Genomic DNA, 12,697 nt, shown 5'->3' on the forward strand with positions numbered 1-12,697 from the left:
TCAGTGGCATTTTTCTTCACTACTTTGGTTGTGTGATCAATCTGTCAGAAGTAAAAGTTTAGTATCTTCAGATGATTATGCTTATATACTTCACTTCTTAATGGTAAGATTTTCAGTGTACCTGTGCTCACCCAGGCTTATTTTCTGAAAGGATTCATTGAGGTTTTCGACATTTCTGTGGTATAGTTTATATACAGAGTGAGAAAGACTGAAATAAGATGAAGGTTTACAGCATTAGCACTCTTCCCCATCAGATTTTTAGGAGAATCATATTACTATTGGATTTCTTGCAGGAAGCAAATTCAGTTCTCTGCCTTATTTTCCTCTTCCTGGCAAACAAAGCTTGTACCCTTTGTAGAGTCCATAGTGCTCTCTGAGCTTGGTTGTTTCTTTGCAAACATTTTGTTAGCAGACGAAGTAACATTTTCAGTGCTAAAAAGGAGTGGAATTTGCTCTCTGTTTATATATTGTAGCTTGTCCTTTCCTTGTTACTAGAGACGTTCTTTTCTCCTTAGTATTTCATTGATTAGGTTATTATTTACTGCTTGATTATTTGTCCGATTTTGTCTTTTGGTTTATTTAAAATATTTTGGAAGGTTTGAGTTTGTCTGTGTACTATAGTGATGATGTGTGATTACAATAGTCTTTAGGTTGTTTGAGATGTTTTTGGTGTACGGCAGTATTATTAGTCTTTTAATAGCTTGTGTTGGTTGTGCAGTAGTAAGTTGAATGGTCAGGTACTTTTTGATAAACTTGCATGGATATTCATTTTGTTGGAAGACATGTATATACTTATTCTGCTCTGGACATCAGAAAATGGAAATGAACACCCACACAATGAAAACTCCTCTAATACCTACTGTTAGAGAACACCCAAACTGATCATTCAATCTATAGAACTACGGACAATGACTGAGCTGGCAAATATTTTTTTCAAAGAAAATATTTTAAGAAGGAATACTAAGCATGGGATTAAATATCTCTCATAATATAGCTTGAAGGGTTACTTTCTAATTTCTCAATACTTTCCCAGTGCATACTTGCTGTTATTTGTCACAGGTATCTTTGTCCCTATTCTCACTCTCTTTGCCTTTTTCCATGAAATAAAATACAAAACACAACAGAAGGATTGTTGGTGACATAATGTGACCAACCCTCCAACTCATAATAATGTAAATGGTGTCATGTAAATGGAGCATTTTTATTTCACACCAGCATCAAAATTCTTCAACCAGCCACCTATGCACTTTGAATTGTATTAACGAACTTAACTACATTAATTATATGTAAATCAAGAAATTTCAAAAGGTATAAACAGATTAATAACAAATGCTACATATTCTTAAGAATGAATCTGTTGAATTTTAACTTGTCCCACACCATATTTGTGTAATACTAGCCAGGTTGTACAACCTGCCATTAAAATCTCCCAGGTATCCTGATTCATGTTCCAATTAAAGTATACACTCATTTTCTAGCAGTTTAGTTAAGGCCAAAATATGCCAGCAGACAAGGATTGCAAGCCAAAGCAGAGTCTCTAAAAGAAACTTACCTGAATGGATTTTATTTAACAGAAGTTCCAAGATATAGGTCAGAGGTCTCCAAACTTGGCAACTTTAAGACTTGTGGACTTCAACTGCCAGAATTCCTCAGCCAGCCATGAAGTCCACAAGTCTCAAAGTTGCCAAGTTTGGAGATCTCTATTATAGGTCAAGGTTGTCAGACACAAACAGTATGCAAGACTGAAAGATCAGGTGGTTGTTTTCAACAAGGAATCATGGGTCAGGGCTGCATCTTAAATCAGGCTATATAGCCAGCTGTCACTGATCAAGATATTTGTTCCTTTGCTTGCTTGAAGGAGCCTAATAGAATGTCACTAATCTGTTCACCCCTTTACTTCCTGGATAAAGGGGCTGGGAGGCCTTACATCATCATCTGACTGTCCATACTGCTCAGGGAAAAGTAGGATCAGGGGATTTTTTGACTTTGCATCTCCTGAGGCTGACATTCCACAGGTCCTGCTGAAATAGCTTCTTTACCTCAGTCATCATTTGATTCCTGGATCATGACATCTGCCTGAGTCCTATTATTAATCCTATTTTATTGCTGCCACAATAAAAAAAATACTTTTAGCATCTCACATAGAAAACAATATAATACTGTATAAACAAAACCCCATAACAAAATTAAAAAATAATACCACAATAAAAGATGCAACAACTCAAAGCACTCCGAAGAAGCTCCTTTTTAGAAGCTTGTGGAAACCAACAAAGTTGTTCTGTAGACCTATTACGGACCAAATGAGGGGAGAGCATATGTGCCCAAATTTCTCCATATCTATATGAAACTTAAAACACTCATTGTGAAAATACATGCCAGTTATATGGTAACTTGGCTCTCAACTGTACCATATCCTTTCAAACAGAGTCTTCACGTTTCTTTGACCAGATCATGGAACAGTATTGTGCCAGTTTTATAGTGAAGGGAAAGTACATTTCCTATTTATGGGTAATGTGTATTTTTGTAACTTTAACTTTGTTTTTAGGCCTCTAAAATTAGATCAAATAAAGAGATCTCCGTTAGCCACATTTTTTTAAGTACCTATTTGAAGCAATTCATGGACCAACACTTAGTTGTTTATAGCTACTATTTGCATTATTTAGGGTGGAGTATTTTCATGCTTTGGGGATTTGGGGTTTTTGTTTGTTTTTTTATATATAACCAAAAATAAGGAGGACCATTAAACATCAAGTCTTTTAAAGGAGAAAGTTTTTTCATCATTATGTTTTTTCCAAGGCTAGAAATAAGTGATTCTGAAATATGAAAAAGGAAAAGAGTAAAAGTCTTTAGTTGACAACAGGCAAATATTTTCTTTAAAGGAGGGCAATTAAGTTCAGATGTAACACAGGTTAAGCTTCCCATTCACACATATATTGATTCATTTTAGCAGCTGCACTCATTGCTGTAAATTACAAGCTTCTCAATGAGCTCAATTATTAAATCTTTTTCTGAATATAAAGACATTGTGTCACAATGTCAGTATCTGGAAATTATTAGTAATGTGGATTGTTCAGAATAAACCTCTTGTAGATGGAAATAACTGAAGCATTGTAATTGAGTTTTAAAATTCTTTGTGTAAGGAGATTTATAGCTTGTTTCTTGGCAAGACCTCTTTGCAAAATAATTAAGTCTTTCTAAATGGAAGCTCTTGGGAAGTCGAAATGAAAAATTAGTAGAACACATATCACACTGAGCTAATGGTTGTGTTCTTTCAAGAAATTTTTTTAGTGATATTTAAGTTTTCTACCCTTTTTAACTATGTCCGTATGTGTATGTCTGTGTATATGAAATATATATTGTTGAAAAGAACTTCATAGTAATGCAAATCAAAATATAGTCCAGAAAAGACCTCCAAGTTCTTTTCCAACTCTGTTATTCTGTTATTCCAAACTAAAGATTCCTAGAATCTCATATTTAAATCTCAAAACATTTAAAAGTCGCTGTCATGCCCCTGTCGGAGTCTGAATCCAAGGAGGAAGACAAACAGCTGACAGGAGTGAGAGTGTGGTTCCATTGGCTGTGGAAGAAACTGGGGAAGGGCAAAGTCTGGCTAGGCAGAACAGGGGAGAGGTAGAACAAGGGAGAGAGAGTTCAGAGGAAGACCCAGGCCCCTCTTCATCCTAGGGCACCTAGGGAGGAATGGAGAAGAGAGTAACATGGGTTGCGTGATTCCCTTCATTAGCCACACCTGGGAAGGGAGTTTAAAAGAGATGCATGCTGAGTGCGGCATCTGCTGGGAATAAATGTGAGTTTATCTTGTGTTGACTTTGATTATCTGTGTTCCTGGCATCCTCCCAACCATATTGAATTACTATCGTTCCTTCACGTCTGGAATTCCTTCTCTTGCCCTGCCAGACTAATTACCTCATCTTGCCTTGATTGGACTTATAGTTACAGTTTTTGTTGACCACGTTTTGGACATGATTCTCTGCAGCAAAAGGCTGTTCCTGGGAGAGTTTTTCTCCAGCCCAGAAGGTCACCAGGACATTGGGGGCAAAGTTGAAGCTAATAAAGGGACTCCTACTGATTATCTGTCTGTGTTGCCTTTGTGCCACGCCCATGGTCATCACAGTTGCATACTATACATTCGCATATCTCCAACGGGAAAACAATGCTTAATTCAGACTTCTTATCCATTATTGAATATTCATACCAAAGTCCAGCATATTGCATCTCCTTCTGTCTCTCTTTTTCTTATTTATTAAAACTAATGATTACTAGCACCTGTAGTTTGAGTTCTACAGATTACACTTTTTGCAATTAATTAAATAAATAAAAATTCCATACATCTTTACTAATATATGAGTCTGATAACTGGCCAAAAGCTGCTTCCTTTTTGTCAAACCATCCCTTACCTTTTATGAATGGAATCAAAGTCTTTGCTCAGTTTACTGAAGATTTGCTACCTCTTATCCACAAAACTCACTAAATTATTAGAATCTAAAGATCTGTCTTAACATAGAGCTGCTTATATTTAGAGAAAGGAAAAAGATCTATCAAATTTGAAATCAATTTCATAATTTCAGCCGTAGTGATTCCAACCCCAAATACAGTATGTAACACAAAGTTCAGAAATGTGTTTATTGAACACCAAATTAGGAGCACCCAGATTGAACATGTAACCTAAGATTTATGAGATCCAAACAAAAAAAAACAAAAATAACCCTGCAATGTGTGTTCCATGGAAGCAAACCCACTCTTTAAATTTCCATTCCCTCCTATTTGAAAGGAGCCAAAGTATACATCTGTAGTCCAGATACTTTCACTTTTCATTTATAACCTAATTAAGTTTTCCCCCTCCCAAAAAAAGTTAATGGAATTGAAGGGGAAGACAGTGACCTAGGAAATAAAGCCATGAGCAACATATGAACTTAATTTCCTGAGCTACAGATAAGGCTGATCTTTCATTGTCTTTTGCCTTGATTTTTTCAATACTTTTTTTAATACTCAGATTTAAAGTGAGCTTTTGGCCTCTGCTGAATTTTCCTTTCCCAGCTCTGACATATGGGCACTTCTATCCAGGCTCCTCACTTCAGCGCAAAGATGTCCCATCGTTCATGCACTGTTCATCAGCAGTTGCCTACACATTGCACAAGTGCCTGCAGTTGGCATGTTGACAGATCAGCCAGTGGACTCTGTGGATCATGCTGTTGATTACCCACCCAAAATTATTTTTCTATTTTTTAAATAATAATAATAAAAATTTAAAAAACAGCCGGTCTGTGAATTGTCAAAGTCTTTGCATGAGGCAGCTAATATCAGGTGGAACTGAGACACCAACTGCCAATAACTTTCTAATATTCTAACATAATATGTTGAGTCTTTGGGAAAAGTTCAGAGAAGAGCAACTAAAGTGATCCAAGGCCTAGAGACTAAAACATATGAAGAATGCCTGCAGGATTTGGATTTGGCTAGTCTAAAGGAAAGAAGAATTAGGAGTAATATGATAGCAGGATTCCAGTATTTGAGAGGCTGCCGCAAAAAAGAGGGGGGTCAAATCATTCTCCAAAGCACCAGACAAGAAACAATGGTTGGAAACTAATCAAGGAGAGAAGCAACCTGGAATTAAGGAGAAACTTCCTATCAGTGAGGACAATTAACCAGTGGAATAGCTTCCCCTCAGAAATCGTGGGCTTTCCATCACTGGAGGTTTTTAAAAAGAAACTAGACAGCCACCTATCTGAAATAGTATAGGTTCTCCTGTTTAAGCAGGGGGCTGTACTAGAAAGATCTCCCTTCCAGCTCTATTCTATTCTATTCTATTCTATTCTATTCTATTCTATTCTATTCTATTCTATTCTATTCCATTCCATTCCATTCCATTCCATCCCACTCCATTCCATATATTCTATTCTATTCTATTCTATTCTATTCTATTCTATTCTAGTCTAGTCTAGTCTAGTCTAGTCTAGTCTATTCTATTCCATTCCATTCCATCCCACTCCATTCCATATATTCTATTCTATTCTATTCTATTCTATTCTATTCTATTCTATTCTATTCTATTCTATTCTATTCTATTCCATCCCATCCCATCCCATCCCATCCCATCCCACTTCATTCCATATTTTCTATTCTATTCTATTCTATTCCATTCCATTCCATTCCATTCCATCCCATCCCATCCCACTCCATTCCATATTCCATTCCATCCCATCCCATCCCACTCCATTCCATATTTTCTATTCTATTCCATCCCATCCCATCCCATCCCATCCCACTCCATTCCATATTTTCTATTCTATTCCATTCCATTCCATTCCATTCTTTGTTCTGATGCATGCTATAGAGGTAGAGTCAGCAGTGCAGAGCATAAGTGTGTGTGGCATAAGGCGCATTATGTGCAACAGGAAACTTAAGGCAGCTTTGGCTCCTCTAGCCAGAAGATCTACCAAGCTGTCTGGATTCAGCCTTGCCTTGCCTTGCCTGTTAATTAGAAGGCAAGCAATCTATGAACTGCGTGGGGATTTAAATGGGTATGTATAGGTAGTCCTTGACTTACAACAGTTCGTTTAGTGAGTGCTCAAAGTTACAATGGCATTGAAAAAAGTAACTCATGACTGTTTTTCACACTTACAACAGCCTCCCCATTGTCATGTGATCAAAATTCGGATGCTTGGGAACTGGTTCATATTTATGATGGTTGCAGTGTCCCAGGATCATGGGATGCCCTTTCTCAACCTTCCAACAAGCAAAGTTCACTTAACAACCGGGTTACTAGCTTAACAACTGCAGCGATTCACTTAACAAATTTGGCAAGAAAAGTCATAAAACGGGGCAAAACTCACTTAAGAAATGTCTCACTTAACAACATAAATTTTGGACTCAGTTGTGGTCGTAAATTGAGGACTATCTGTATAATGATAAAATGCTGAGGGCTCCTGGGTACATCCAAAGTTGTGGTGGAAAGTACTCCAATGCCTTTCCTGAACTCTAACTTATTGAAGATGTGAGATGTAAGAAGTTCAATATGTAAATTCTCCTCAAATCTGCAACATTTCTCTGTAGTTACTTCTTTTGTGTGTGGTTGTTTCAAGGGAAAAAAACATACTGCACACAAACTGATTTCATGCAAGCATAGAAGACCCCTCAGCAGACAAGGATCAGATACAATTATGCTTGTATTTATTTGGACTTCAGCAAATCAGCCCAGAACACTTTTATTTGGATGCTCATATCTGCTAAAAAAAACAGATACATGAAGTTGCAAAAGGCATAGTGAGACCATTCATTTCCTTTGTTTGTTTGTTTGTTTAAATATTAATTGCTCTTGGGGTCATTTGGCTCAAAAATATAGGAAAGAGTTCAAAGAAATATTCAAATAGAGACAACATAATATTTTAACATTTTCTGGACATGAAATGTGTAATCTTTTTATCTCAGCATCCTGGATTATTAGATAGCATCCCTCACAGTACTTTGTACTGTCACTTTTATTTGGCAAAAATGCCACCCATTAATAAAGCTGGAGGGCATAGACTTGAAAAGAGCACGCATGCACATACACATACATGTACACATTTCAAAGCTAAGAAATCTGTAATCCACAGAATAAAAGGGTTCTGCTCTTTCACACACTCTTCTTTTTTGGCCATTGTATGAGACAGGACTGTGTTCACACAATATTTCGAAGCAAGATGCTTACTCCTTGGTTATAACATTGCAGTCTGGTCAAATACCAATAGCAATAACACTTACTTAATAATAATAGCTGTTATTGTCATTGTACATCATGTATACAATGAAATTGGTTTAGCCTCTACTGGTGCAATCCATAACAAAAATACAAAACATGAATAGTATACAGAATAATCCTTATACAAATAATTGGGAGGGGAACTAGTCATACGTTTCCATATGTACAAAGCTGTTTTTAAACCTTTGTCCAGCTGGCTATACTTCGGTGTCTTCTGCCCGATGGTAAAAGTGAAAAGAAACATTAGCCAGGGTGTGAATCATGCCTAAGTATCTTCCTTATTCTACTGAAACAGCGAGACCTGACAATGTCATCCAGTAGTGTTAGGGTTTCTTGTGCCAAATTAATCACTCACTGTAGTGCCTTCCTGCCTGCAGCTGTTAAACCAGCATACCATACTGTGAGGACACTTTCTATCATGGACCGATAGAGAGAAGTCATCAGCCGTTGTTCCACCACTTCATAATGCTTTACAGCCTCCTCTAAGCAGCTTACAGAATCAGCATATTGCCCTCAGCAATCTGGGTCCTCATTTCACCAATCTCAGAAGGATGGAAAGCTGAGTCAACCTTGAGCCGGTCAGGATCAAGCTGCTGGAAGGAGCAGAATTAGACTACAATACTGCATTCTAACCACTGCACCACCATGGTTCCTATATTTCCAAAGAGAAGGAAACCATGAGAGTCTGCCCTTACTGGAAGTTTCAGAGGATTAGATTAGCTAAATTCCAATCATTGTGACATAATACTCCCAAATAGCAGAATTGTTCTGGAAAGAGTAATCAGGGAGCTTCTAGGCTGTATAATAACTATGGTCCCTCATCTTTTCATAAAAAACCCTCACATTGGGGAATGGTCATTTAGGCCATGAAACCCAAAGTCAACATCCTACTGAGTACTGTAGTCCAGATTAAAGAATTCCTGAGATGCGAGTACCATGTTTCCAACAGTTTTTGGCTTGCCAAAGAAGCTATGTATAAATAGCAGCAAGGTTTTTTTTTAATTCTATATTACTGTAGATAGATAAATGGACTTCAGATTTTATCCTCCTTCCTCAATCTGATGATTTCCAGCTGAATTCAGACTGATACATGATACATGCCAGTATTTAAAATTCTGGAAGTTAAAATTCCAACACAGTTGGAGGTCACCAGTTTGAGGATTAATAGGTTACATCGATGACTGATAATAAAATGTATTGTCATCCTGCTTCAACAATCACAGGGAAAAAAACCCACTGAGAATGCAAATGGTTTTATATGAATAGATTTAGACTATCAATTTGCATCTGCACAAATAGTTCTCACTGAGATGAAGGAATCAAACTACTGTCAAGCATGCCACACTTTTCCATTTTGTATTTATGTAGACTACCAATCATAAAGGGGAGACAAGGGGATCAGCATTCAAGAAGAAAGAAAATTGAATCAAAGTTTTGGCACAAATAAAGTTGATTTCCAACTAATGTTTCCTAGAGCCTCTAGATGACTTTAGAGGCATCTCTGCCCTGAGAGGATGTCAACAGCAAATCGCCTCTTAAAGCCATGTATCAATTTATTAAATGGGCTGCAGTACTCCAACAATAACTTTAGAATTCAAATTGTGTATCTGGCATAAAAAATAATGATGCCGTCCAGTTAAGTACAACTTCTGTTGACCACATAGGCAGTTTTCTTGAGGTTTTTTTTGTGGTCCTTCATCCACATATTTGACCAATCCTGCTTCACTTCCTAGCCCAAGAAGTTACCAGCTTGAATCCAAGTGGTCATAAGATACCCATTTACTAGAAGACTAACTGGTGAAGTTGGTCCTTGTGACTTCAAGATATTCTGCCATTTCAGCTCTGTCTTCTTGGAGCAAGTTAGTCCATTTCCAGATGAAGTCCTCTTTTATTTTGTAAGAATGCATTTGGGAGTGAGACACCAGTAAAGTGAGACCCCAGCACTTTGCTTTTAAATTTACTATAAGTATTTAAAAAAAAATAAAGTTAGATAAAGGAAGAAGCTTCATAGCATCAAGCTTAGTGGCACCAAGGTGTCTATTTTGTCTATCCAAATGCAGCTTACCATGCTTTCTTCTTTTTATTTTTTAAAATTCAGTACTCCTTATTGCTGAATACAAGTTGATAAGTTTGCTCAAACAAGGTCATAGTCTAAAACACTGAGGAAAAAAACAAAACAAAACAGGAGATATATTTGTTTAATCAGGAAGAGAAATGTGATTATTTTATTTACACGTTTAAGTTTAATGATAGAAGAGCATCCAGTTTTACAATATCGAAAGTTAATAGCAATGCAGCCAATAGTATAATTGTTACAAATGTCATGCACCATATTAAAATGATAAGTAGTTTGTCATTGGGGTTTTTTTTTTTTTGGAGGGGGGGGTATTAGCAGCATCTAAAGTATATATTTCTACATAATATATTTACAGTGGTAAAAGTTAAAAATGGCAGCAGAGTTGCTTTCTTTTCCACATAGACATTCTATATCTCCAGCAGCTGCACAAACAGGCAGAAGCAACATGGATCCACTCCATGCCAGAAAAATGTTTGTTCATTTCTCTTTGTCATGAATTCTCAAAAAGCACCCATTCCTGTAAAGACAAGGACAAGCAAACAATGCTTGGTAAAGAAGCAGTCCGGATAAGATCCAATAAGCTTTCTGATCCTAAACCTACTAGAGCTACCAGATCTGGCACTGCCAATGTCAAAGAATCACTAAATGGCACCAAAGCAATAAAACCCCTGAACTTTTACTCTCTCTGCCTCCCCCCCAATTCCAACACTTACTCTTTAATGCTATCAAGCAGTTATCCTGATTTTTGCAGACCATATCCCATATTTAGCTAAATCTGAAAACTGCTACTACATACATACACTGGTGTCTTTTCAACCACATACAAAACCAAACAGAGTCAGACAGGGCCTCCTTCTGCAATCTGGTACTTTCCAGATGATATGAATGAATGCAGTTGTTATCACTAGCTTGAAGATGATATGGTTATAGGGTGTGACATGTTAAAAGCATCAAGCAAAATTGAGATAACTTCATTTTTTAAAAAAATTCTGTATCTTTAGGAATCTCATAAAAGATTATACTTCATGATGCGCATAAATTAATACAGTAACATGCAAATAATACTTTTAAAAGCCTTAAACAAAAGGAATCATAATATAGATACAGATTTTCAGAAGGAATAGTAGAATGTGGTCGGGCTATGTTAAGGCTGCAAGGGTAAAAAGGAAAATACTCAACTTACACCAAAAAACCGCCAAGAAATATTGTGCAATATTAGGGAAGGGCACTTGAAAACTTGGACAAAGAAAGAGGGAGGAGGAGAGAAAAAATAGAGAAAGCCCTCTCCCATCTTCTTACATCATGCATATCTCCAAGGCACAGGTTTTTTAAGAAAGCTTTCTTCCCGCTTCAGATACGTATTACTGGAACAGATACTCCTCAGACATCAGGGTCTTAAACCATTTAAGGCTTTAAAAGTTATTTTGAAAGATCTGAAACTTGACCTGTAGCATACAGTGTAGTTCCTTTAGGATGACTGAAGCAGCTGCATTCTGTACCAGTTGTAACCTCCAGCCAACTGCAAGGCATACTACAGTAGTTGTCAGACTTTGTGCTATTGAGACTATTGGAAGAAAAATCCAGGTCCAGTTCTAAGCCAGAAATAAAATGGAGACTGGTTGCAAAGAAAGATTCTGTTTATTGGTGAACAGAACCAACACATACACACCGTGCAGTTCTGGGACAGCTAACAAAATGGAGTTGAGAGTGGGTGAGGTTTTATACCTACTTTGGGCTTTGTATTTAAGCTTCCTGTTCCTGTGCAAGAACATGTCCTTTAATATTCTAATGGCTGTTGTCGGATTCCTATAGGGTCATGGCTGGCTCTATTGGCAGAAGGGGAAATGCAACTCCTAGGTGTTTGTCTGAGTTAATCTCATCAACCTAAGGTTCTATCTGACCCAGCCTTTCTGAATGGATTATCAAATCTGCATTTCTAAAAGCTGGCCTCCTCCGTTTCTGCTTGGGGCAGGGAGACTGGTGCTGGTTTCTGCCTCCCTAAGATTTTTTTTTTTTTTTGATCCCTCCTTTAGGGGAAATATTCTATTCTGCCTTTTTAATATTCCCCAAAATATTTCATTCCCTAGGAGGGTGAGTGGGTGGGTGCTGACTTTCTACAAGACCCAGCCAGGAAAGGTTGCATCTGACAGCTGAGCACAGCTGACCAAATGTACTTTGGACCACCAAGGTCTCTTGTGTCTCACATGACAGAGGCAATCTTTGATATATTTATTGAACTCCATGCAATATGTATGGAATCCTATGACAATATCTGTTCTAAATTCCATAGCTTAGATTGTACTTCTGGTACTGATGGGATCATCAGAGCCTCAAATGGAACTGGATTTAAGTGAGAATCAACCCATCAAGTTTTCAAGTTGGAGGGTAGATATTCAGTTCCACAACAGAGATTCAAATTAGTATCCCCCACCCACATCTGCTCTATTAATTTCTGCACTCTAGGGATATTTCCATGGAAGACTTTATGCCAATTCAAAAGCAGCTCTGGATTTCTTGTGATTCCATGTTAGCTGAGTTTAGTCTACGCCTATTTCTGGTCTAGCTAAGTTTTAATCAAAACAGCGATGATGATGCAAATCATAACCTTTTTCAACAGGGCGATTTTGGAGAGGCTATGGGTATGTTTCTGCTGGAAGGATCTCTTGCCTTGTCTTTCTTCCTCCTTTCTGAGTTTCAGCCCTCTTAGCTAGTCCAGGAAGGGGGATGCTATTTTTACATAAAAGGGTGAAATTGGCAAGAGGCCCTTCTGTTTTTCAGTCTTTTTTCCCCCCTTCCCTTTTGGGATGGAGGTGGGAGAATTGATTTTGGTTACCCCAGTGCAATCAAGTTGGCAGTTGTTCCGG

The 12,697-nt window shown here is 37.5% G+C and overlaps 1 protein-coding gene across 1 annotated transcript in view; it reads left to right on the top strand.

Annotated features, from left to right (window-relative positions):
• SYN3 (synapsin III) overlaps positions 1-12,697 on the top strand; it is a 200,136-nt gene that overhangs the window by 164,176 nt on the left and 23,263 nt on the right. The window lies entirely within an intron of this gene.

Source organism: Notechis scutatus, chromosome 6, assembly GCF_049901735.1.
Source record: "Notechis scutatus isolate UNSWTSFEM ecotype Mainland chromosome 6, rNotScu1.2, whole genome shotgun sequence".
Classification (NCBI taxonomy): domain Eukaryota; kingdom Metazoa; phylum Chordata; class Lepidosauria; order Squamata; family Elapidae; genus Notechis; species Notechis scutatus.